The sequence below is a fragment of the Rhinoderma darwinii genome, chromosome 8, assembly GCF_050947455.1.
Source record: "Rhinoderma darwinii isolate aRhiDar2 chromosome 8, aRhiDar2.hap1, whole genome shotgun sequence".
NCBI lineage: Eukaryota > Metazoa > Chordata > Amphibia > Anura > Rhinodermatidae > Rhinoderma > Rhinoderma darwinii.
The window spans coordinates 1,729,918-1,756,670 of record NC_134694.1 but is presented as its reverse complement, the minus strand read 5'-3'; the positions used below and the strand labels follow the sequence as shown (position 1 = coordinate 1,756,670).

The 26,753-nt window shown below is 44.7% G+C and overlaps 1 protein-coding gene and 1 long non-coding RNA gene across 5 annotated transcripts in view; one reads left to right on the top strand and one right to left on the bottom strand.

Moving 5' to 3' along the window:
* Window positions 1–2,541, bottom strand: part of EGFL7 (EGF like domain multiple 7) — a 143,443-nt gene extending 140,902 nt beyond the window's left edge. For 2 of the 4 annotated variants that reach the window (XM_075834624.1, XM_075834626.1), the window contains exon 1: window positions 2,412–2,499. The gene's annotated coding sequence lies outside the window, so the exon portion shown is untranslated. Of the gene's footprint in view, window positions 1–2,411 lie in introns of all 4 variants that reach the window. The other 2 variants (XM_075834623.1, XM_075834625.1) reach the window with 2 other exon arrangements.
* A 139-nt stretch (window positions 2,542–2,680) lies between these two features.
* Window positions 2,681–26,753, top strand: part of LOC142658996 (uncharacterized) — a 70,829-nt gene continuing 46,756 nt past the window's right edge. Inside the window, exons 1-2 of the long non-coding RNA XR_012850238.1 lie at window positions 2,681–2,767; window positions 24,289–24,461. This is a non-coding gene — a long non-coding RNA (uncharacterized LOC142658996). The remainder of the gene's footprint in view (window positions 2,768–24,288; window positions 24,462–26,753) is intronic.

Sequence of the window (26,753 nt, the reverse complement as noted above, 5' to 3'; positions counted from 1 at the left end):
TCTTTTACTGGATAGTATTTTGGTTGGTATTCTGCATCAGTATTTAAAAGCCCAAACCAGGAGGGGTCCAAAACATGTTAGAGTTGCTCCTCGTTCCATCGTACTTTTTGTCTGTGTAGGGCTCACTCCTTGTTTTGGCTTACAAATACTGAAGCAAAATACTGGCGTGTAAAAATGGCTTTAGGCTGTGTTCACATTTGCGTCGGGAGCCACCGTTGCAGATACGGTCACATGTCTCTAATAAAATAGCACAGCATGCAGCACTATTTTTTCCGTTAAAATGACCGACACCATGAGGGAATCCCGACAGACCCCATTATGGTCAATGTGGTCCATCGGGTGCCGTTACTGTCCGCCATGTGACAGATTCACCATAGTTGTCATTTTTGTTGCCCTGCTCCTATGACGCAGCAGAACAATGGCGATGAACGACACGGATGTGAACATTGTAAGCGCCACTCTTGTGCATGTGTCGTTTCCGCATTTGCAGTTCCGCCCCATCCACTTCTCCAGTCCTATAATCAGTGGGAGACGCAGCAGTCATATAATAATGCTATGGAGTAGATATATATCAGAGAACCCCATTCATTCTAAATAATAATATACTTAAAGAGTAACCCGCACTTTCATCATACTTTCGATATGTCATAGAGATATATAACAAGTTTGGATTAGTGAGGTCCGGGTGTGAGACCTCCACCATTGATGAAACGTAGTGCAGAAGCCCCTGTGATCAGCGCTCGTCAGGCTGATCACAGCTCTCATAGGCGTCTTCAGCCTGAAGGGATGTTCACACGGGCGATTTTCAGCCGTTTTTTGGGCCGTAAACCTCCCGAAAAATGGCAGACAAATCGGAAGAGGAACGCCTACAAACATCTGCCCATTGATTTCAATGGGAAATACGACGTTCTGTTCCAACGGGGCTTTATTTTACGCCTCATTTTCAAATAACGGCGCGTAAAAAGATGCCCCGCAAAAAGAAGTGCAGGTCACAGCTTGAGCTGATTTTGGAGCTGTTTTTCATTGACTCAATAGAAAAACAGCTCCAAAAACAACCGTAAAAAATGCTGCAAAAAACGCGCGTTTGATTAAAAACCGGCTGAAAATCAGGAGCGGTTTTCCCTTGCAAACCGCTCCGTATGTTCAGACGTTTTTTGTTAACCGTGTGAACACAGCCTGACAGGGCGCGCCGGTCACAGCCAAAGGTGCAAAACGCTCAGCTGAGCACCCGGACCCCACTAATCCTAACGTGTGATATTTCTCTGTGACTTATCAAAACTGTGATGAAAGTGCGGGTGACTCTTTAAAAGGGAATTCCAGTTCTGCTGCTTTCTAATATAATTTGTGTATTAGTTGCTGACCGTTTTCAAGATCTCTGCTTGCAGTCATGGAGTTAAAACATTCTTTACACTATATGTCTATGGGAAAAATATTCCGTAATGCAAGAAATTAAAAAAAATCGGAGTTGCGGAATATTGTGTCTGCGGCATTCTGTCTTACATGACACTTTTTGCTGCGAAATGTGGCAAAACTGCGCCATTTTGCGATATTATGTGAACATAGTCTCATAACTCTAATAATACAGCGCACCCGCCGCTATAATGTGCTGCCCGTAAAGGGGTGCCCCAATCTCAGGATACGCCATAAACGTCTGACAGGTGCGGGTCTCACATCTATCTGGAGAATGGGGGTCCTCCGTCCCACCGCCCCATCCAGAGGAATTATGGCGGAATCGTTCACCGCAATCTGGTGACAATCCGATTTAAATTCCATATAAATAAAAAACACCCACACAACTAATGAGACGGCGTTTTTCTCGTACGCGGCTTTGTTGCCTTTTTTCAACTTTTTTGAAACCCCCCCCCCCCCCCATGAGCCTATAAAAAATACAACCGCGTCCCAGCGCAATTTATTGAAGGTGTTTATCGTGTTTCACAACGTCCCCGAGTTATCCCGACATAAGAGAAGTCTCAGGACATAGTGCTCGCAGCACGCGCCGTTACTGTGAGTCAGCGCGGTTTTCTGCAAAAAAAAACCAACACATTGCTCCAATATTCAGTAAATTCTCACGACGCCGCTTGTGATATGTTTATAGGCGCCCAACTGCTTGTAACACATCAGACTCAGTTATTATAAAACGTACGGGAGTCATGGAAAGTAAAGTCACCCAGCTTTTTCAGCCTCCTGGGAGGTAAAATATATATATATTGATATGAGAGAGGAGAATGTCTCATTACATAAGGAGGCAGAATTGGGGAGACAAAAATGGCTGCCACAACGGCACCCAGCTTTCCCTGACACAGATAAAACTAAGAAATGGCAGAATTTACTTTTTACTGCGGGATGTGTTAGACATTATTAGACATTACCACAGCAGCGCGCCATATTTACACATTATCGTCGGTTATTACCTCAGCCCTCGTCTGTGAGTACATGGCGGCGCTTTATATGATAACTTATGTGATAATGTGACAATCTGCCCGCACTCACCTCACACGCGACGGCTGAGCGCCACAAACTACAACACCTCAGAGGTAAATGCTTGAGGGACGCGCTACGAATTATGGGAAATGTAGTTTACGTTGGCGCTTCTCGCAGTGTAATACAACAAGTCCGGAACTACAGCTCCCACGATCCCTTGTTCCCAGTGCGTATCAGGTGATTGGACAGAAATGGCGCCCTGCACACCCTGGAGGATCTGCTCTGTCAGGAGATGAGCGAGCGCCACGACTCGCCAGTAATGACTGAATTCAAGAATTATTAATTGGTTTGTATAAATTGATATTTTTATTAATATTACATAATATTGTGGGCTTAGGCCTCATTTAGACGTCCATAAAGCGGCTACATTTTACCGTCATTATTACGGGCACATCTGCGTCAGCCCCCTTTGCAGGTTTTGCCAAAAATCACGAATAAAACACTGCGGCGCGCATCGCTATGATGTGATGAGGAAAAGCGGAGCGAACGCATTAATGTCAATGGGTTTTGCGTGCAATGGTTCCGTCACCGCCATTGTTTTCGTTCTGCTGCTATGATGGAGCAGAACATTGGAAATAAAAACCGCCAATGTGAACCAAACTTGAATACGGAGTTATTTGCCGCACAAGCAATGCATCTCGTGGAGGAAACCGCCGCACATAGCGACTCCGATGGAGACGCCACCGTTTTTACACATACGCGGCTCATTCTCTATGGAGGGCCTGTAATGGTGGCGTGTGTGACCCTCTGGGTCTATTCAGATGTTGAGCTTACGGTAAAAACACATGTAGTTTTAACCGCGACGTCTCGATGGTCCCTGCTGGTTTTATTTGTCAAGAATTAGAAAATGTAAGAAAACATGGCGGCTTTCTTCTAAAAACAGCGTCACAACTGTCCCCAGGTCGTGTCTGGTATTGCAGCTCTGCCCCAATTCACTTCAGTAGAGCTGGGCTGCAATACCAGACACAACCCATGGACAAGGGTGGCGCTGCTCTGCAGGAAAGCCGCCATGTTTTTCTCTTCCTGGACCCTCTTTCATAGATGCAGGTTACGTCTATGTGTATAGTGCGTGGAGTTGCAGTTGAAAATGCGATAAAAAAAGGCGTGTGATTTTACCGCTTTTTGATGCGGTTGCCGTTTTTACAGGTGAAATATATTTTACGTGTTTTACCTATAAAAGCTGTAACCACATCAAATTACGGTAAAAAGACATGCGTTTTTTTCATGCGGTTGCAAGCGCTCCTGAACCACAACGTCTGGGCTGGGAATGCCCCTCTATGGACACTCTTAGCTCCGGGGGGTCCGTCCTCAATGAATTTCCTCTTTTATCTCAGTCAGGTGTTCGCTCCTCAGACCTGGACTCGTCAGCGCATGTTGTCACCTCATGCCTTGTGGGTAACGCCTGCTCCGTGCCGGGTGAGATCGTCCTACGGGTAACACAATGATGAATACGTCACTCAGAAAGCCTGACAATTATATACAATGATGGCGGAAATATAAAACCTGACGGGGGAGCACAGGAAACCATTATATGGGTGCAGTTATTTAAGTGGGAGAGATCATAGAGAAACATATAGTGTGAAGAGCAGGGTCGCCAGCTGCACAGAGTATTTAAGGGGATGTCCCAGATATGGGGTATGGACACACATAGCGGCCGCACACTGAGCAGACATTCTACTTGTGTCCGCACTTGGGGTCTGTTCATACAGAGTTTAGTCCACACACAGTTTTTTGGCACAGAAACCGCACCAAAAAACGGCCAAAATCGCCATATTTTTTTTTCCCGGGAGCGGAAAAAAAAGCGGCTTGCTCTTTCTTCTCGCAGTTCCGCCTCTGACCTCCCATTGAAATTAATGTGAGGCAGAGAAAGCGTTTTTTTGCCCGTGGCACTTAATGGCCGCTGCCAAAGAACGTCGGAAAAACTTCAGCAAAGAAAGTGCAGGCAAAATCTGCCTCAAAGAACTCTGTGAACATAAAAAATCCTTCAGGAATTTTGAGGCAGACTTTGCCCCGCCTGCACTTTCTTTGCGTTTTTTTTTAAAGCTTTTTTCGCAGCCTTTTTCGGCCACAGTCATTGAGCGCAGCGGGCAAGAAAACGCTGCGAAAAACTCTTTCTCTGCCTCCTTTTGATTTCAATGGGAGGTCAGAGACGGAACCGCATGTCGTCTCTGCTTCACCTTGAAATCAATGGGAGGCGATTTTGGACTTTTTTTGGCGTATATTCCACATAAAAAAACAGCGGCGAAAAGCCCGGCTGAGTTCACACTAGGCGGTTACGCTGCGTAAAAGCAAATACCGTATCCTTCCTGAGCGACGCAGGGAATTCAAGACGAAAAACCGCACCAAACTGTGCTGCAGTTTTTCGCCTGTTATGTCTGGCCGCCCTCCTGGGATGATGTTGCAGCTTGTGATTGGCTGCAGCGGCGGTCACATAGGATGAAGCGTCATCGGCCGGCCCTCTGACATCATCCTGTGATTGGCTGCAGCGGTCACATGGGATGAAACGTCATCCCAGTAGGCCGGCCTGGAGGAAGAAACAGACTCCTGGATAAGTATAAGATTTATTTTGTTACAGTTGCGTCTTTTGCTGCAGAATCACTGTGAACCTGCCGCAAAAAACGCAACAACTGCTATTTATTGTGGGATTTACCTCTTCATTGAAACCCGCAACAAATAAGCAGCGTTTATGCAAATACATTTGATATGCTGCGTAATAAAATTCTGCACCGCAGGTCAATTTCTAAGCGTATTTTCCACTCAGTATTTACGCAGCGTGTGAATGAGATTTGTTTTATCTCATCCACTTTGCTGCTACTGTATGTGCTTCTGAATTTCCGCAACTAATTCCGTTGCGGAAAATCCGCAGTATTTACGCAACGTGTGAACAAGCCTTTAGGATCCATTCAGACGTTGCAGTTAAACCACATAGAATAAAATGCGTCGGGATAATGAATGCGTTTTTACAGTTATTTAATTCGTTTTGTGATGCAAAAAATGCAACAAATTGCCATAGAAATTCATGCACTTTTTCGATGCGGTTCAAGCCGCACCTCAACTGCAACGTCTGAATACACCTTAAGGCTCCATACACAGGAGCGTTGTTTTTCTATGCGCACTACTGTGTTTTTCACGAATCCTTGTGGGGCCGTGGGACTGGGTTGCAAAACTGAGAGAAATTATATTCCTGTCCGTGTTTGCGGCTCGTTCTTTCCCATTCAAGTCAAACCAATGGAACGTACGGAATGCGTGCGGAGGACGCGCTGATGTCACACCGACAGCAAAAAAACGGACAATGGAGCCCTTGTTTATCGGCAGAAAAATATTAACGGTCATGTGCATGTAGCCTAAGGGTATGTTCACACGTAAAACGAAAAACGTCTGTAAAATACGGAGCTGTTTTCAAGGGCAATTCAAATTGAAATCAATAGGCAAATGTTCGGAGGCGTTCTGCTAATGTTTTTTTCGTCCATTTTTCAGGGCGTTGACGGCCCGAAAAACGGCTGAAAATAAGCCGTGTGAATATACCCTAAGGTACGCCTCGAATTACGCCTGAAAAAACGGCTTCATTATGCCTGCAAACATCTGCCTGTTGCTTGCAATGGGTTTTACGATGTTCTGTTCAGACGAGGTGTCATTTTACGCGTCACTGTCAAAATACGGCGCGTAAAATGACGCCCGCGTCAAAGATGTGCATGTCACTTCTTTAGACGTTTTTCATTGACTCCATTAAAAAACAGCTCCAATTACGTCCGTAATGGATGCCGCGAATAACGCGAGTACTTGCAAAAACGTCTGAAATTCAGCAGCTGTATTCTCCTGAAAACAGCTCCGTATTTTCAAGACGTGTGAACGTACCCTAAGAGTTGGGCCTCATGCACACGACCGTAAAAACACTCGTTATTACGACCCGAAATAACGGGTCCGTAGACTTCTGTTGGCCACAGGTTCCTTCCCGTTTTCTCACGGGAAGGTGCCCGTGCTGTTGAAAAAGATAGAACATGTTCTATTTTTTTTCTTTTACGGGCCGTGAAACTATACTTTATAATGGGAGCACGGCTCGGAATAACGGCCGGCTGCCCGTGCTCGGCCATGCTCGTAATTACGAGCACGGTCGTGTGCATGGGGCCTTACACTGTGGAATGAAAGATTCTCCAGCTGCACAGAGTATTTCAGCTGACAGACTGAGAGAAAATATCATATTTTTCCCAGATTATCGGGCAGATCCTCTCTGATTCTTGTCCTCTCTCGCCGCAGACGTCCAGTTGGCTCCTAGTTTGATCCGTCTCTTCATCTCTATAGTATTTTGAATCCCTGACAGTAACAGGTTTCCGAATAAGAGACCCTCATGTATTTATAATTACCGGGTTGTCACTCGATCCATTGCCTTAATGGGGTCATGATCCCTGATTTCCCTTGGGGACCAGGGTATGCACATTGCGCTGTGCCCACAAACCATTGTCCGTATATTACTCAGTATGTGTGCCTAATCCAGCCGGGCATGCCAGCCTCATCCCCGAAATGTGATGCCCATAGTATGTGGTCTTCAGAAAATAGTTGAGGAACAACTGCATCTCTTGTGCTACGTCTTAAAGTAGCCTCCGTCGTGTGTTATGCTCAATATGTGACATCAGATACCGCCCGACAACAACTGCTTCCACCCCGGGGTCACCTTTGTCCTTCTGCTTTATTTTGGCTCCGCTTAAGCCTGGATTTCGTATAAATGGATTCACCCTTGACTGAGGATATAATGATATTGACAAGTGGTTTTTTTCCCCAAGTGTAGGTTTCTATTCTTCACTTTAAGCCTAATTCACCAGCGTGTCCGTTTTGCGTGCGTAAAAAACGCAGCGTTTTTCTTGCGTTGCCATTCCGGGTGACATCTGAGTACGGTGCGTGTCCGCATTTTATACGTATGTCACGCATTTTTTACATCAGCAAAATAAACTGAAGGAGGTGTTTTTTTTTCCCTCATCATTTCTTTTACAACTGTTGCTGAAACTCACTGCATGTCCTGTTCTTGTGCATTTTTTGCGCATCACGTACCCATTGAAGTCAATGGGTGCGTGAAAATCACGGACAGCACGCGGACGTCATCCATGTGCTGTCTGTGATTCACGCAACAGTTGCTAAAGAATTGATGAGAAAAAGAAAAACACCTTCAGTTTTTGCGGACGTAAAAAAAAGGAATGACATACGCGCTTGAAAAACGCAGACGCGCACCGTACACTGATGTCACATGGAACTGCAACGCAGGAAAAATGCTGCGTTTTTTACGCGCGCGAAACGGACACGTTCGTGTGAATAAGGCTTTAGGGAATGTTCACACGGCTTATTTTCGGCCGTTTTTCGGGCTAAAAACGGCCGAAAATTCAGAAGCAGAACGCCTCCAAACATCTGCCCTTTGATTTTAATGGGAAAAACGGCATTCTGTTCTGACGGGGCGTGTTTTTACGCGGCCGTTTTACAAAATGGCTGCGTAATAAAAAATTTATAAAAGCACCCGCGAAAAATTGCATGTCACTTCTTGAGCTGGTTTTGGCGCCATTTTTCATTGATTCTATAGAAAAACCGATCCAAAAACGACTCGAAAACCGCGAGTTGCTAAAAAACGGCTGAAAATCAGGAGCGGTTTCCCCTTGACATCAGCTCTGTATTTTCAGACTTTTTTTGCTAAGCGTGTGAACGTTTCAGAGAGAAGGGATATCGCAATGATGTACTAGCCCAAGCCTACAAAAGAACGAGCAAATGAACACACAAAGATAATGCCTCCTACCGAGACCAGAAAACAAAACACATTTCAAAATCCACATCATACAAGGGAAAAAAATTATTTGTGGGGTAGAAAATTAAAAAAACATTTTGGGGTACATGCAACGTTTTGATCACTTTTTATTTCATTTTTTGTGGGAGATGAGGTGACCAAAAAGTAGAGATTCTGGCGTTTTTACAAATTTTTTTTTTTTAAGGCGTTCACCGTGCGGGTTAAATAATGATATATTGTAATAGTTCAGACTTTTACGGACGCGGCGATACCAATTATGTTTATTTTTTTTATTTTTTTACTATGCTGTAGGGGGAAAATGGGAAAAGGGGGGTTTTTTGAACTTTTAATTTATTTAAAAAAAAACAAAAAAAAAAAATACTTTTATTTAACTCATTTTCACTTTTTTTTTTATTAGTCCCCCTAGGGGACTTCAACCAGCGATCGCTAGATCGCTTGCTAGATATACTGCAATACTAATGTATTCTAATGTATTGCAGTATATCGTGATTCTGACAGACAACTATTAAGCCCCTAATAGGTGCACAAAGATGGCGCACCAAGGGTCCTTCATTAGGCCCCCAGGCAGCCATAGCAACCATTGCCCCCCGCCCCCTTCCCCCTGCGATTGCGTTGCAGGGAGCGCAATGGACTGTTAGAGGGGGTCGCCCCCTCTTTCTAATGATTTAAATGCTGCGGTCGCTATTGAGTTAAACGAGCGGGATTGAGCGCGATGCCGCTAGTTACTCTGAAGTGTCGGCTGTAACAGCCGACACCGGCATCGTATGGAGCGGGTTCACTCCGTGAGTCCGTTCCATACTTCCCCTACCCGACTTTGGCGTATGGATACGTCAAATGTTGAGAAGGAGTTAAACCAGAGCTCAATTTTGATTTAAATTTTAGCACCACATACAATATAGCTCACAAAAAAATCAGGGACCGCCTGGCCAAACATTGGCACATCCTACAGCACGACCCCTTTCTTAAAACTATTCTCCCCCCGAAGCCCGTCTAGACATTTAGGAGAGCTCCCACTATTAAAAATATTTTAGCCCCCAGTAGGGTAAATTTTCCACAAATTGGTTAAAACTTCTTTACTTTCAGCCCCAAATTAAATTCAAAGTGGGGAGTTTTAAATGTGGCACACCTAGGTGCCTATGCTGCCACCCTAGCACCCACAATACCACCACCTTCTGTTCAAATCACAATGGGAATACATTTAACAAAGAAAAAACTCAACTGTCAATCACAGTTCATAATCTATTTAATACATTGTGTCTGCGGAGCTCAATATGTGGGGAGAACTAGTCAACCCCTTCACTGTAGACTTAATAAACATAGGTCTAACTGTAACAAAAAAATCCTCATGTACAGTGTCTCAAAACAATGCACATTTAAGCATAAAGGGGATTTTGGGTGCTTTAAAATAACCCCAATTGACCAAATAGATGCGCACCTTCCCAACAGGTTCAACTCTGTGCAAAAGAGAGGTCTATTGAATCTACAAATTAGATACCTTGGTGCCCCATGGTTTAAACGACTTGACTGAAACTATCATCTAGCGTATCTAGCAGTTCCCCTATGAACGGGTCCCTTACCCTCCTTTCTCATGTCTACCTCACATTGATATATATCCAGCACATACAATAGTTTTGATCTGGACCCCGTGACCCCAGTAGGTGCACTTACCAATATAAGGATTATCATTGAATTCCCCCACAGAACGGCTACCCACCCAGAATGAATAGCAATCAGCACCACATAAACTTACCTCCGTCTCTTCGTTTTCCCCTATCGACTCCGCTGAGCTTCCACAGTCCCAGCAAGCGTCAGGTTACCTTAGTTACAAAATGGGACTACATTTCATTATAGTAGCTCTTTATAGAGCACTCACTAACTCTCCAAAACTCCATCATAGCCTCCAACTCCCGGGCTACAGACCACTAACACTTCCAGTGGCACGATCAAGCAGGCTGCTCAGGCCAGTGTCTTCATTTTATATACAGGTATGATTTTAAAAAAATGTGCTACAATCTGCCAGTTATCAACTCTGCCTATATAATAATTTTATTAACATACATGCCACTGTGATCTGTGAAATAAGTGTGTCCCCTGCCTTTCTTATCTACACTGCAGTCTTTTTATGTTTGTTTTTACTTTGACAGTCTGTGTTATCAGACTTCAATGACCTTTTCAAACCCAGTAACCTTTAACCTGCCAAACACATTTGCATGTCTCATCCATGACCCATCCAAGCGCCCCCGGGGTGACCCATCCAAGCGCCCCCAGGGTGACCCATCCAAGCGCAGCTGGGGTGACCCATCCAAGCGCCCCCGCGTGACCCATCCAAGCGCCCCCGGGGTGACCCATCCAAGCGCCCCCGGGGTGACCCATCCAAGCGCCCCCGGGGTGACCCATCCAAGCGCCCCCGGGGTGACCCATCCAAGCGCCCCCGGGGTGACCCATCCAAGCGCCCCCGGGGTGACCCATCCAAGCGCCCCCGCGTGTGGTTTTCACAAATTTTTTTACCCCTTTGTCTTGGCTATATACTCCACCTTTGCAAGGGGAATGTATAGCATTTGTATTTTACCTGATGAAGAGGCCGGTTCGGCCTTGAAACGCGTAGTAATTAAAACAATATCTAATATTACATTTGCTTGTTTTGAATCCTCATTACTCAAGAAGGGTTTTACCAGTTAGCAGCGCCAGGGAATATCCGTTTTTCTCTCAAACTTCTCAAATTACCATTTCTACGGCCCGGACAGACACACGCAAATATGCGGGAAGGTGTCCGTGGCCGATGGGCTCTTGGCACCCCTAACGATCAGCTGATAAGGCGGTGTTCACATCACCGTTCCTTTCCGCTGAGGGTTCCGTTGGAGGTTTCCGCCGGGTTAACCCCTCAACGGAAAGGCAAACGGAAACCTTAGCTTCCGTTTCCCTTACCATTGAACACAATGGTGACGGAAACCTAGCTAGACGATATTGATTCCGTCAAAACAACGGTGACAAACGGAAACCACTAGCTAGTTTTCTGTCTCCATTGATGTCAATGGTGAGAGAAACGGAATCTTAGGTTTACGTTTGCCTCTTCGTTGAGGGGTTAACATGACGGAAACCTCAGACTTAACCCCTCAAAGGAAGGGCAACGGTGATGTGAACAGGCCCTTAAAAAGACAGCAGCGCTCGACAGCCTTTTCACGACTGAGGGTCTGTTACAATTGTATCCAGTCTAGACAATACTCAGGCTTGACTCCAGACTGATACATTTCCCCTCCACTTATACATTGCTGATGAACGTCTGAAGAAGCCCCCCTTAATGTTAGTGTCACATTTATTAGTAACTATAACTGTTTCATTAGTCCAAACTTTTATAATTAACCCCTTTGTTGGGGCCCTTCTTGCTTAGTGCATAAGGAAACCACTGCGAATTACCGTATCACAGCCATGATAAACTATAACCTCTCGAAGGCCTCTCTGGGTCTGAGATATGATAACGCAGCACAAAGAGGCCTGGGATATAGGTGAAAATGCCCATCACAAGGAGATTATCAGCTCCACCACAATAGTCTTGTAAGAGGCTGCACCGGATGAGGTAAAGGCCGGGCGTTCAGATTGTGCAAGTCTTGGAGGAGAGGAAGGCCGCTCTTGAGAAAGGAAATGTATCCGGAATTTTCTTACACGCTCCCGACCGTTCACTACTTAGTGGAAAATCGTGCATCATCCCAGATTATTGACAGCCCTCCTGATTATCTCCAACCCAGCCACATAGTCTAATTCAATCACTTTTTCCAGACTCTCCTGTCCCTGCCACATAATGAGCTGAAGACGCTGGTGAATTCTCAGTAGTGGTGTCCTAGATTCACTGCCCGTAAAAATTGCAGCAGACGACTTTAACCCCGTCCTGAAATTTGATGTATGGAGCGGGCTCATGGGCTAAACCAGCACCATACCCAGTAAGTGTCAGCTGCATATTACAGCCGACCGCTCGCTGTAATGGCCGAGATCTGAGACCACTCCGATCCCAGCCATTTAACCACTTAGATGCCACCGTCCATAGCGTCCCCTCCATCATCCCAGAACCCCAGGTGCTATCTTGATGTATAACACACACCCTGCATAAAACCAGTCCACAGTTATGACTTCATTTCTGGATGCTATGAATCTTCCTATGATTTTTTTTATTCTTCATTGGTGCACAGGTAGAAGTGATGTCAGGTAGGTAGCGGACTCGGGACACGACACATTCCTCTCTGACATAGAGATAAACACCACTATATAGTTCATGAATCATTTGTGACTCTGGGAAACATCGCAGATCTATGATTGTCACATAAAAGATGCCTTGTGCCTGTGTGACACGGCCGGTGATAACAGAGACATCTCTTCAGTGCACAGAAGCCCAGGACAGACACGCGTGGAATGTCTCCTTACATCGAGGTCACAGCCAGCTCTCTGCAGGCGGCTCCCGTGCCCTCTAAGGTTTCTCCTATTTGCCACTGGTGTAAGATTAGGTCCAGGCTCAGGTTTCTGCTCGGCCTTGATGTGACTTTTCTCGCTATTCCAAGCTGTGCATACATTTATATATGTGCATACAGCACTGCGCGTGGCCTTGGCCTGGTGATCTCCAGTTATAGAGTCATCCATAAACTTTGTGCTGGGACCAGGAGACTTTACAAGCCAATTGGGCCACTCAAAGAGCCAATATGATTGTTTTGATTTGGCCCAGTTGGTTTCCAGCAGCACTGGCGGTCTTGCTCCTGGTTTTTGTCCAGCCCTGCTATAAGGTTATGACATAATGCAAGTCATTTCTGTCCTTTTAGATACATATTCATGATTATTAGAAGTTCTCTATGTAGTTTTCACTTTTATAATCTGATGATTATGGTCACGTTGCTCTTGTAAATTGCTAATAAGCGTTCATTATATAAAATGGCATCCGGACCTATTTTGTGACGGTCTTGCTTACCATAATAGTTATGACATGACTTCATTTGCCTACTGGGCTCCCACATATGGCTCATGGGGCCCTTTCAGAGAATCAATGTTTTGTTTGGCTATCTTGAACCTAATACTGACCTCCTGTACAAGCCTCTTATAGGACAAGGGATTATGACTCCCAATTCGGATCCTCTATATGTTTTCCTGGTTAGGCCGTGTTCACATCTGCATCGCAGCTTCCGGAAAAATGCTGCAGGAAATAGCACAACATTCTGCACTGTTGTTTTCCTGTATAATTATGGAAACCCGATGAAACCTATTAAAGTGAATTGGTATTGATGGGCGCCGTTGGTGTCGGTCATGCATCGTATCCGGCATTTCCTTTTTTATTTTAAATTTTCCGTTCTTATGGCAGAATGTAAAAACGAACGCAGACGTGAACGTAGCCGTACATTAACATGTACTTGGCTGAGACAATATTGTTACGTTTTTTTATAACCTTGTGGCCGTTCCAATGACACATAACGTTCTCTTATATCAGAAAATGAAGACACTGGGGGATGTTTTGCTTTGTCACATGTTGCAACACAACAACATTGTTTCAACAAAGTAAAAAATATTCTCACGCATAAAACCCATTATAAAAACCGTCTTGTTGCTGAACTTGGATTCTGCTACAATTTCTCTACTTCCTCCATTATCTTATGGAGTATTTTCAGTTATTGAGATAAATACTTGTTCTCAGGAGATCGATTCACTCAGATAATTGTAGTTGTAAGAAAACCCACATTTTGATAGCAGAATCACACTTATCACTCTGCGAACAGCTGATGGTTGAGGCAGATAACCCCTTCATGATGGACAAGTCTACGTTACACGTATATGACGCTTGCATCTTCCTGCCATGCATTAGTGATCTCAGACGGACGTTTTCTTCATGGCGTCATCAATTACGGTCTGTGAAGGTTATCGGACTGGAGACAACTCCATAAGTTGAAACGACAAATCGCCGCTTAATACCTTCCTTGACCTGTGACCTGGTCTGGGCCTCCATGGATGGGATATAAAATAAAATCCAACACTGCACATCAACTTTTCCACAGATATCTGCATTGGGTCAGCATCTGTAACGAAATGGCCAAAAAACTTTTGAAGGTCGGCCGAAAATGGTCTAGTCCGTCTTTTTCGGCCAACAAAAATCTCTTGTGTTAGGCAAGGGATACCACATTAATGTTAAGTTGAAAAACACAGAAAAGTGCAGTAATGCTTATAAAACAGGATATTTTATATTACAATATATTGTATAAATGGCTATAAACGTAATATTTAAAGCGGTGACCCAAGTGTTAAGGCTGTCTTCACATTACATTTGAACCTTCCATTGGGGGTACAGGATGGGAGGATCTCCCTCTACCACTCCATTCAATGTGCATGGGGCTGACTGAAACAGCCGAGGGATGTATTCTGCCATTTCCGTTAGTCCCGTACACTTAGAATAGAGCGCCACCTATCCATAGGATAAGTGATAAATGTATGATCGCTGGGCACCCCACCGATCACTCACTCGGCTGTTTCCGACAGCTCCATAGTCACCAAATGGCCAACGCACGACCGCCGCTCCATTCAAAGTCCTCCCTGCAATCGTGCAGTGCGAAGGAACCGGGTCTCAGTACCCTGATCTAGTGATGGGTGGGGGTCCCAAAGATCATACATTTATCACCTGTCCTGTGGATAGGTGATCAATGTTTGTAGTGCAAAAACCCCTTCAAAGATAGAGTATAAAACCAAACCGGCAGAAACTGCCACAAGTTTATCACAATTGCACACACTGTATGATAAATTTGGCGCATTTTGCTAGACATGTTAGACGCTTTTCTCTTGGCTGGCGTACTTTTCTTCATTATTTTGCCCCAAAAAACGAACTACATTAATAAATCTGGCTCATTTTACAAAGAAAATAATAGGAAACAAACTGCAGCATTATTCTAGCCCACTGTAAGTTCTCAACCAAGTCGAGATTGTTTTTCACTATAGCCAAATTCTCAACGGAAATTATGCACAGCCAACGACCAAGGTGAATTATTTGCAGGATCTGGGATACTCTCAGCTGCCGCTCGGAAAGATGATGGTGCTGGAGCTTAATCCACGGACATTTGTGTGTTGGGAATGTCTTGGAGAAAGCTATAGACTTACATCAGCTGGACGGCTCCTGCAATGTCAAGGACATCAATCCTTTCATCTAAAAACATGCGATCGCTCTACAGCTGACCAGCTTAATCTTCTTATTTGCTGTTAGTATAACATTTGTCGTGTCGCGGGTAAAATGAAGACATTACAATCAGCGCCTTGAGGACTAGACAGGGATGAAGAGTGGAGTCTAATAAGTCACAACATCACTGGGAGACGAGCCCTTCTGTGTGTTTTATATGTAACTCCTTATTATGAAAGCAGAAATAACCAGTTTTATTCTGTTTGCCAAACTTTGACGCTGTGAGGGTCAGACCACCGGTAAGCAGAGTTTGTGCAATTCAACCATAAATGTAAAGCTACAATCCCAGCCCGACTTCTATAGGACAGAAAGCTCCAAGGCGCTTGTGTGGAGGAGAGCCCTAAAATGAAAAATGATTGTGGACGACCCGCGGAAGACACTCCTCCGCCGTCCATGCGGTAATCACGGACCGTCCACGTGGCTACTTCGTGTGCATGAGGCCATATCGATTTGAGAAGTGCAGTCATAGCAGTAAGAAGATATTAGTCTATATATGATTCTGCGTATTAGTCTGGCTGCCAAGTATAGATCTGCATTTTATGCTTCGCCACAGATGTGGATCAGTATGTTCGTCTTGGTGCGTATGGCACTGCATGCTAGTCTTGGCATAATACGTGTTAGGATTTACATGTCAGGCTGGCTTCACACCTGTTTTGGGGAAATCCGGAAGCGACTGTTCCGCTGTACCACAAACGCCACCAGCGGCCGACAGAACCCATTGGCTTTAATGTCTTACGTCGGGGTGTCCGTGGTTTTACCGAATACAGTAGCGCAGCATGCTGCACCATTGTTTTACGGTAATCTCGGCCGTATCTACGACAAAAGCCCCTAACGGAGCCTCCAACGCAGATGTGAACGAGGCCTAATCATGGCACCTGACGCATAGTCCAGTCCTGATCTTGGTGCCCACTTTTGATCTCCGTGTTACCCTTGGCCCAATGTGAGCTGATATCCCTCTTCTATGCCTATACCTTTTACTTTTGGTTTTGTGCATCCAGTGTCTCCTGCCGTGGCTTATACATCCATTGGAGGACTTTCTCAGGGATTCTGTGGGAATGCAGGTCGTGTAGCAGCCCAGGGCATGTTGTCTTCTCCTCCATGAGAGCCGCTATTGTTTTTCTCAATGTTTTTATCTCATACGCTCATTGCATCGAGAACAGTTGGACTGCTATGAATAGTTTTGGCTTTCTCACTGTTTCTTAGATAACAATTCACCCGTGTGGCTTCAGCTCTACAACCAGAACTGATAAGAGAATGACTTCACTCTCTTCAAGTCTTGTATATTGTTATTGGAGAGGATTCAACCTTTATAGAAGTTTTTTTTACACATCTACAATGTTCCTTGGCTTATGTTGTGCCCGTCACTTAGAGACTTTCCCAGATATCTACAGACCCGGCAGAATCACAATGTAATGTTTTACTTTGTTTCAGAGGAGACGTTTCTTAAAATTCACCTTTGTACATGTGTGCGGATTACAAAGCAGCTGTTCTGTGCAGATATATTAGTTGAGATTATATATCCCTATGTATATATAGCTATTGTATATCCATGTGTGTGTGTGTGTGTGTGTGTGTGTGTGTGTGTGTGTGTGTGTATATATACATACACTACCGTTCAAAAGTTTGGGGTCACCCAGACAATTTTGTGTTTTCCATGAAAACTCACACTTATATTTATCAAATGAGTTGCAAAATGACTAGAAAATATAGTCCAGACATTGACAAGGTTAGAAATAATAATTTTCTCCTTCAGACTTTGCTTTGGTCGCTCCATTTGCAGCAATTCCAGCATTGCAGACCTTTGGCATTCGAGCTGTTAATTTGCTGAGGTCATCGGGAGACATTTCCCCCCCCATGCTTCCAGAAGCCCCTCCCACAAGTTGGATTGGCTTGATGGGCACTTCTTGCGTACCATACGGTCAAGCTCCTCCCACAACAGCTCTATGGGGTTGAGATCTGGTGACTGCGCTGGCCACTCCATTACAGATAGAATACCTGCTGCCGGCTTCTTCCCTAAATAGTTCTTGCATCATTTGGAGGTGCTTTGGGTCATTGTCCTGTTGTAGGATGAAATTGGCCCCAATCAAGCGCTGTCCACAGGGTATGGCATGGCGTTGCGGAGTGATAGCCTTCCTTATTCACAATCCCTTTTACCTCTACACTGATGACACCCAATTATATACCTCTTCCCGTGACATCACCCCGGCTCTAATACAGAACACCAGTGATTGTCTGTCCGCTGTCTCTAACATCATGTCCTCTCTCTATCTGAAACTGAATCTTTCTAAAACTGAGCTCCTTGTGTTCCCACCATCTACTAACCTCCCTAAACCTGATGTCTCCATCTCTGTGTGTGGCACTATCATCACTCCTAAGCAGCACGCCCGCTGTCTCTATCATCACTCCTAAGCAGCACGCCCGCTGTCTCTATCATCACTCCTAAGCAGCACGCCCGCTGTCTCGGGGTTATTTTTGACTCAGATCTTTCCTTTACTCCTCACATACAATCACTTTCACGCTCCTGTCATTTTCACCTCAAAAACATCTCCAGAATCCACTCTTTTCTTACGGAGGAAACCGCCAAAACTCTCATTGTTGCTCTGATTCACTCTCGTCTTGACTACTGTAACTCATTACTAGTCGGTCTTCCCCTCACTAAACTCTCCCCTCTCCAATCTATCCTCAATGCAGCAGCCAGGCTCATCTTTATGACCAACCGCTACACCAACGCCTCTAATCTGTGCCAGTCACTGCACTGGTTGCCCATCCCCTTCCGAATAAAATTCAAACTTATTACTCTCACCCACAAAGCTCTCCACAGTGCTGCACCTCCTTACATCTCCTCCCTCATCTCTGTCCACCACCCTACTCGGGCTCTACGTTCTGCCAACGACCTTAGATTAAAATCCTCCATAATCCAAACCTCCCACTATCGTCTCCAGGATTTCTCTCGTGCTGCACCCGTCCTCTGGAATGCGCTACCCCAGACAATCAGATTAATTCCCAATATCCACAGTTTTAAACGTGCCCTGAAAACACATCTATTTAGACAGGCCTATAACATTCCCTAATCTGACTCCTTTCCATGGCCCTCCATTTAGATCAGTCATCTGTAAAGGATCTGCCAGGCACAGCGGGGTTAACTCCCAGAACTAATCAGTCAGCACCTGAGAATACATCCCTGAGACTGACTCCTGCTTCCACCATTCAGGCTGGCAGGCTTAGGAGTGGGAGAGCCTATCGTAACCTGGCCAGACTCAGCTAGCTCCCGCCCTCGGTCTATTTAAGCCTGCACTTCCTGTCCCTCGGTGCTTGTTATTGCTTTTGTTTCTTTCCTTGTGGTTCCTGGCCCAGCTACAGCTCCTGCTATTTTTGATCCTGCTCCATACCGACCCTGGCTTACCGACTACTCTTCTGCTTTTCGTTTTGTACCTCGCACACTCCTGGCTTGACTCGGCTCGTTCACCACTCTGGTTGCTCACGGTGTTGCCGTGGGCAACGGCCCCTTTTCCTTGCTTGTGTTCCTTGTATGTTTGTCGTGTTTGTCGTGCACTTACTGAGCGCAGGGACCGCCGCCCAGTTGTACCCCGTCGCCTAGGGCGGGTCGTTGCAAGTAGGCAGGGACAGAGTGGCGGGTAGATTAGGGCTCACTTGTCCGTCTCCCTACCCCCTGCCATTACATCATCAGAATAAGATTCCCTCACACTCCTTCTCTTCATGTCCGCCATACACGGATACTGGCTGGTCACCGGCTCATGCAGTTTTATGTTACCACCGCATGTGTATAAAAATGGCCGGACCATTGTACAGAACAAACACTGTTACACTTTGTGTCTCCCTTATTTCCCCATAGATTGTAAGCTCTTGCGAGCAGGGTCCTCACTCCCCAGATTTGAATTGTAAATGAACTTTGTCACTATGTAATGTCTGATATTGTTTGTTTCATGTCCCCTCTAAATTGTAAAGTGCTGCGTAATATGTTGGCGCTATATAAATAAAGATTATTATTATTATGACCTCCACCATGCTTGACAGATGGCGTCAGGCACTCTTCCAGCATCTTTTCAGTTGTTCTGCGTCTCACAAATGTTCTTCTGTGTGATCCAAACACCAAAAACTTCCATTCGTCTGTCCATAACACTTTTTTCCAATCTTCCTCTGTCCAATGTCTGAGCTTTTGCCCATATTAATCTTTTCCTTTTATTAGCCAGTCTCAGATATGGCTTTTTCTTTGCCACTCTGCACTGAAGGCCGGCATCCCGGAGTCGCCTCTTCACTGTAGACGTTGACACTGGCGTTTTGCGGGTACTATTTAATGAAGCTGCCAGTTGAGGACCTGTGAGGCGTCTATTTCTCAAACTAGAGACTCTAATGTACTTGTTTTGTTGCTCAGTTGTGCAGCGGGGCCTCCCACTTCTCTTTCTACTCTGGTTAGAGCCTGTGTGTGCTGTCCTCTGAAGGGAGTAGTACACACCGTTGTAGGAAATCTTCAGTTTCTTGTCAATTTCTCGCATGGAATAGCCTTCATTTCTAAGAACAAGAATATACTGTCGAGTTTCACATGAAAGCTCTCTTTTTCTAGCCATTTTGAGAGTTTAATCGAACCCACAAATGTAATGCTCCAGATTCTCAACTAGCTCAAAGGAAGATCAGTTTTATAGCTCCTCTAAACAGCAAAACTGTTTACAGCGGCGCTAACATAATTGCACAAGGGTTTTCAAGTGTTTTCTAATCATCCATTAGCCTTCTAACACAGTCAGCAAACACAATGTACCATTAGAACACTGGAGTGATGGCTGCTGGAAATGGGCCTCTATACACCTATGTAGATATTGCATTAACAACCAGACATTTGCAGCTAGAATAGTCATTTACCACATTAACAATGTATAGAGTGGATTTCTGATTAATATAATGTTATCTTCATTGAAAAAAACTGTGCTTTTCTTGCAAAAATAAGGACATTTCTAAGTGACCCTAAACTTTTGAACGGTAGTGTGTGTGTGTATGTATGTATATATATATATATATATATATATATATATTATTATTATTAACCCTTCTCAATTAATTTAGAATATCATCAAAGTTAATTTATTTCAGAAATTCAATTAAAAAAAATGTCTCTCGTATATTCTATAGCTTCGTTACACACAGAGGGATCTCATATATTCTATAGATTCATCACACACAGAGGGATCTATTTCCAGCAGTTTTTGCTTTTAATGTTGATGATTATGGGAACAGTTCATGAAAACCCAAAATTTTGTTTCTCATAAAATGAGAATATTATGTAAGCTCAATATCAAAAATGATTTTTAACACCGAAATGTCGTCCAACTGAAAAGTCTGTCCAGTATCTGCCCTCAATACTTGGTCGTTGCTCCGACTCTGCATGAATTACAGCATAAATGCGGCGTGGCATGGAGGCGATCAGCCTGTGGCACTGCTGAGGGGTTATCAATACGGCGTGGCATGGAGGCGATCAGCCTGTGGCACTGCTGAGGTGTTTTTTTAATGCTGCGTGGCATGGAGGCGATCAGCCTGTGGCACTGCTGAGGTGTTATCAATGCGGCGTGGCATGGAGATGATCAGCCTGTGGCACTGCTGAGGTGTTACCAATGTGGCGTGGCATGGGGGCGATCTGCCTGTGGCACTGCTGAGGTGTTATCAATGCGGCGTGGCATGGAGATGATCAGCCTGTGGCACTGCTGAGGTGTTACCAATGTGGCGTGGCATGGGGGCGATCTGCCTGTGGCACTGCTGAGGTGTTATCAATGCGGCGTGGCATGGGGGCGATCAGCCTGTGGCACTGCTGAGGGGTTATAAAGCCCAGGTTGCTCTGATATCGGCCTTCAGCTCGTCTGCATTGTTGGGTCTGGGGTCTCATCTTACTCTTGACAATACCCCATAGATTCTCTATGGGGTTTAGGTCAGGTGAGTTTGCTGGCCAATCAGGCGCAGTGATACTGTGGTTATTACACCAGGTGTTGGCACTTTTGGCAGTGTGGGCAGGTGCCCAGTCCTGCTGGAAAATGAAATCAGCATCTCCATAAAGCTGTCAGCAGAGGGAAGCACGAAGTGCTGGGAAATGTCCTGCTAGACGCTGCGCTGACTCAGGACCTGATATAACACAGTGACCAACACCAGCAGATGACATGGCTCACCAAACCATCACTGACTGCGGACACTTCACACTGGAGCGCAGGACACTTCACACTGGAGCGCAGGACACTTCACACTGGAGCGCAGGACACTTCACACTGGAGCGCAGGACACTTCACACTGGAGCGCAGGACACTTCACACTGGAGCGCAGGACACTTGGCCTGACTCCTCTCCGCTCTTCCTCCAGACTCTGGGACCGAGATTTCCAATGAAATGCAAAATTTACTTTCATCTGAAAACAGGACTGTGGACACGGAGCAGCAGTGTTGGTTATTCTGGAAATAGATCCCTCTGTGTGTAATCTATGAATCTATAGAATATATGAGAGACACTTCTGAATTGAATTACTGACCTAAATAAATAAAATTATATTTTTTATTCATTGAGCAGGACGTGTGTGTGCGGGCTATATACACACAGGGATATATGACCAAATATACATAGGTATACGATTATCACTAGGAACATACACCTACACCAGCAGAAAGGACAGCAGCACTCAAACACAATCGAGAAAAATCTTTTACATGTAATCGTGTGCCAAGCAAGTAGTCCAGATCCAAGGACGGAATCAATATCCAAAAATAAATCTTGCAGCACTCCAATGAAGTAGATGAAAAAAAGGGTGGTTTATTCAAGCCAACACATAAAGGTGCAACGTTTCAGTCTAACATTAGGACCTTTCTCAAGCATAGTGATACATTATTCTATACAGGGCAATTTTTAAAAAAATCTTAAAAATTAGATTTGCTGCTTGCAGTACCACTTTTCACCATTTGTTGGTGACAAATCGTTCTTTAAAGCGGCTCTGTCACCAGATTTTGCAGCCCCTATCTGCTATTGCCTGTGATCGGCGCTGCAATGTAGATTACAGTAACGTTTTTATTTTTAAAAAAACGAGCATTTTTGGGCAAGTTATGGCCATTTTTGTATTTATGCAAATGAGGCTTGCAAAAGTACAACTGGGCGTGTTGAAAAGTAAAAGTCCAAGTGGGCGTGTATTATGTGTGTACATCGGGGCGTGTTTACTACTTTTACTAGCTGGGCGTTGTGTATAGAAGTATCATCCACTTCTCTTCAGAACACCCAGCTTCTGGCAGATCACGCTGTGATGTCACTCACAGGTCCTGCATCGTGTCAGACGAGCCGGCACCAGAGGCTACAGATGATTCTGCAGCAGCATCGGCGTTTGCAGGTAAATCGATGTAGCTACTTACCTGCAAACGCTGATGCTGCTGCAGAATCAACTGTAGCCTCTGGTGCCGATGTGGCCGACACGATGCAGGACCTGTGAGTGACGACACAGCGTGATCTCTGGAGAACACGGCTGTGTCTGCACTGCCAGAAGCTGGGCGTTCTGAAGAGAAGAGGATGTTACTTCTCATCAGAACGCCCAGCTAGTAAAAGTAGTAAAAACGCCCCGATGTACACACATAATACACGCCCACTTGGACTTTTACTTTTCAACACGCCCAGTTGTACTTTTGCAAGCCTCATTTGCATAAATACAAAAATGGCCATAACTTGGCCAAAAATGCTCGTTTTTTAAAAATAAAAACGTTACTGTAATCTACATTGCAGCTCCGATCACAGGCAATAGCAGATAGGGGCTGCAAAATCTGGTGACAGAGCCTCTTTAAACCCCAATGCAACAGCGCCCCCAGCTATGAGTTCTTATCTGAATACTGATGTAACAACTGTAGAATCTAAAATATTACAGGAATGGTAGATTACATAATGTATCTTGTTCAGTAAACAGTTGCTGCTTTCTTTTTAACTCTTGCAATAATACAACTATTTTTGAACATGAAGCTCCGGTCATTGATCACATTTTTAAACCTGCACGGGCCTGCGTAAACGAACGCCTGTATATATCCGGGGACTGGTGTCTAATAGTTTACGTATATTCTGTGGCCGGTCCCCTGTTATTTAGGACATGAGATATGACTGTGCTTTGGATCATGGACGTTCAGTTCCCCAATCAGCGATACGCAGGGTAACGTTTACCAAACAGCGGAAACGTCTTATCTCTCTTCCCTATAATGTAAGCTGTTTTTTCTATCCATTGTGAATCTCATGGCACTGCCCACACCTCTCTGCCCTGCTCCGACCTGTTCTGCAGCTGCGTTCTTGCAGTTTTGGGTTTTTCATTTGATTTGAATGAAAGAGGAAAAACGTTCTAGACAGATAAGACTAAGCTGCTCATTCTGAATCTGGTCAACATGTCACACGATACCCAACACCATAAACATACAACCTACCATGCCTACTTTATCACTGCATTAGGGCTCATTCAGACGAGCGCGTTCCTCGTCCGTGTGCTGTGCGTTAGAACAATGCACAGCACACGGACCCATTCATTTCAGTGGGGCTATTCAGACATGCAGGAGTTTTCATGCAGCGAGTGTCCATTGCAGGAAACTCCATGTCCTATATTGCTGTGTTTTTGCGCACCTAGTCAGCCATATGAAGTCTAAAAAAAGTACTTGCACGAACGTGAAAAATACATTCCATACGCAATGCACGCTGATGCCAATACGCAACACACACGGACATGAAATGTAGAAAAAACCGCTGCCTTTTTTACGCGCGCAAATCGAACTGGTCTGAATGCCACCTTACTAGGAGATTTGTACTTCACCCAGAATTTTTCTTTCTTCCTTTTCTAGACGTCTGAATGTTATGTTGAAGAATGGAAGAGGGCGATGCATCGCTGCCAAGTGCTGGTAAGCTGGGTGACATTAATGGCGGACACATCTTCAGCGTTCTCAGAAACACCTAGAACTATGAATCATCTGCACAGAATATGGCGGTCTCGAAGTCTTATATTTGCTGGGATTATGTAAGTACTATTTATATTTTCTCAGTTTGCCCCTTTTATTTTTTGTTTTTTTTAAATGCTTTTGTATATAGAAGGAAATCTTGGTGTCCACGGGGACTCTTCATACACAAGACCGTAGTTTAAGGCGCCTGGATACTGAGACTTGTTATCCGCTGTCGCTTTTTATTTTCCAAAACTTGCCTCAACCTCGTTGCTATTGTAAGATAATGAGAGGATTAGTAACTTTTCTCCTTTCCTGACTGCATTCATTTTTTCTAAGATAGAATAACAGGCGTGATTACCCAGGTCCCTCTGTCAGATAGAGCTGGGGGGGACACATGGCCCATTCCTCTCCCAGTTTTGGGCTGTGGCCCCAAAATGAGAGAATCCAGATTTCCTCCTCTGCGGCCTATCAGCGCTGTGCTCCTTGCAGATTTCCTGTGCATTCATTGAGAAGAACAAGAATAGACTATCACTCGTAGCTAAAAGCTTCTTGTAACAATGACTCCATTGTAATGTGCGCGGGCTGATATAAAACTTCCGTCTGAGGCTCCAGCACCGCATCTTGTATGACATAATACATATAGATAATACACAGTGGGCTGGAATAGTCTGCTGGTAGATGTTCATGATCCGCTGCTGTCACCTCTGCAATTTCCATACAAACCCTCCACGTTCTCTTAGCTGAAGTTATTCTTATATACAGGGCACCCGTAGCAGTTTATATACAGCCAGCGTTTTCTCTTATTGGAGATGGGATCCCTATAGACTTTCGATTCTCAGTGGACCCTGATTCACAAGCTTGCTGACTGTTTCCAATAACAAGCAGCAGAATCCTGATGGAACGCATTACAAAATTAATAATGCATTGCTTTCACAAAGTTACTCAACGTTTCGTGTAGATTATATATATATATATATATATATATATATATATATGGTGTAAAATGTTGCTCAAAATGTGGACATATACTTCAATAGCACTAATCTGACATTATAATACACTGCAATGTGAGCTGATCTAGATTGAGAAGTCGCCGCATGCCGGCGCAGCCTCTTTTTCAGCGAACAGGTATTCAATTCCCAGTAGAACCGGAGGCACCAATAGCTTAATCCGCTGTCATTCTAAGGATTTCCAGTTCAAACAGAAGCCGTGTAGCAGGTAACGGCACATTACGGGAGCTCTTGTTGACTTATCCAGTAGTAAGTGTGTTGACCATATGAGACCTCAGTCAATTTACAATGCAAACAAGCGCTCGCCACGACAAACGGAGCCACGAATCAGGATAACACAACGGAATCTGTGCGCTGAGAAAACACTGTCTGATATCAAAATAATAGCTATTTAATCAGCGAGCTGCTTATATCATGTCAACGAGGGTTGATCCCTCCCGATGTCTCCTGTAAAAATAACTGATATAAATCTCTGCAGTGCGTTATGGATGAGAGATGTTTTGTAAACTTTAATTTTGCCAAATTTGGATAACTTCTGCCCTGCTGGAAGGTCTCCTGATACCCCTCACAATCCGCTGCTACCACTGAGGAACCACTTGCTGCATCCCAAATGAAACCAGTGGCAGTCCATGTAATGCAAAAGCACCAGGAGCCCCCGGAGCAACCAGTCTCAGCAGCGGTTCTACGTTTGAGCTATTGGGGTGGTCCCAAAAAAAAGACACCCCCTTTTTCTCTTCTTCGTATAATGCCCATCGTGCGATAATAGATACATGTAAACAAGCCTATTGGAGCACAGCATTAGCCGGATCCTCGGGCCCCTACAATCTGGGACTGTATTATAATAGGTTATTGGTAAGATGATGTGTTCACAAGGCGCTTGTCTGATCTATTGTACATATAAAATGCTGCATCGTAAAACATTGGGATTATATGAATCCTCGGGAAGACATGGCAGCCACGTATAAAACGCACCCACATTGCAGTGCAGCAAGTGCTTCTACTTTACATTTTGGAGTCATTGCTCTTCTTCAGTCGCTGTGTTTTCCCCGGCCTTATGGAGTTCTGTATGGACTGGGAGAACGAGTCTCCGCTTCTCACGGAGGAGGAAACTTTTCTTTATGTTCTCTCCTCTTTGTATAATTGTCCAACTTACTTCCTTCCCCCTCCAATATAGTTGAAAACATTTACTTCGGGAAATTCAAGATGGTGTACCCCCAGAATGAGCTCAGACATTGTGTTATTATGTGTATTAATGCCCGGTTGGTGCCAACATCCTGTTACGTGGTTTAATTCCAGGAAAGCGCTGCAATTAGAGTCCCCTCTGTTTTCAGAGACTTCGCTTATAGTTACCATGGTGAC